Genomic DNA, 1,046 nt, shown 5'->3' on the forward strand with positions numbered 1-1,046 from the left:
AAAACTGATCTCAACAAAATTTGAACTCAAAACAGGAGTTGAAAAAGTACCGAGTAACATTCAACTGACATCGTATTGACTTTGCCAATTTCCTGCTTTGATACAAAATAGTGAGTGCAAGATACTGAACCTACAACCATAATCCACATCCTGTTGTAGCTAGTTCAGTCTGGAAGAGCTAGAATGATATAAATCCTAATGCATTTTCCACTATTCTCTGTAATCAATAACTTCATTCTTTCAATGAATGACACAATCAATTTATGAAACAGGATATACATATTGGAGAGTTGTAAATAGCAGAGTTGATAGTATGCTATACAACCAATCAAAACAAGAGAAATTATAATTTTATTTCCTTCTATCAAAATTGCTCTGTCTATAACCAAGACACTTAATTCTCACTCTTATCTACCTAGATCATTATTGCTGTTGTTTAGACTAGGTCAACCACATCATGCAGGCACATGGTCAAAAGAATTCCAACCATAATCATCTAGTCGTTTTGTATATGTGAATGTCTACATTATCCTTCTTGTTTTGCAAGATTTGAAGAAAATTGAACTGCTATTTCTAGCATTGCAAATGACCACAGAGGGGCTCAACCACTTAGTATTGCACACTAGCTTAAGTATCAGGAATTAAATCTGGTTTACAGTGAAAATCTGTGAGCCCCATAATCAATTATGGATGAGGACAGCTGCATAAAAGAGTGCCGATTTCTAACGGTAGAGGGAACCTGTGGAAGAAGTAGACCCAGAAAGACATGGGACGAGGTAGTAAAATATGATCTTTGGATGTTGAGTCTTCTGGATGAAATGACGATTGAGACTTTTGGTGATCTGCTGTGCTTGAGAAGACATATTAAGCCAAGTGAAATCATAGTTGTGGCCAGTGCCAGTGACACATTCTTAGAGAGGTTGGCATTAGGAAAAGCATCCAGCCATAGAAAAGAAGCCAAAACAGACTGGAGCCTGGTACAGTTCTCTGGCTTATCAGTCCCAGTCAAACCATCTAACCCATGCCAGCATGGAAAACGGATGCTA

Source organism: Octopus bimaculoides, chromosome 5 (genome assembly GCF_001194135.2).
Source record: "Octopus bimaculoides isolate UCB-OBI-ISO-001 chromosome 5, ASM119413v2, whole genome shotgun sequence".
Classification (NCBI taxonomy): Eukaryota; Metazoa; Mollusca; class Cephalopoda; order Octopoda; family Octopodidae; genus Octopus; species Octopus bimaculoides.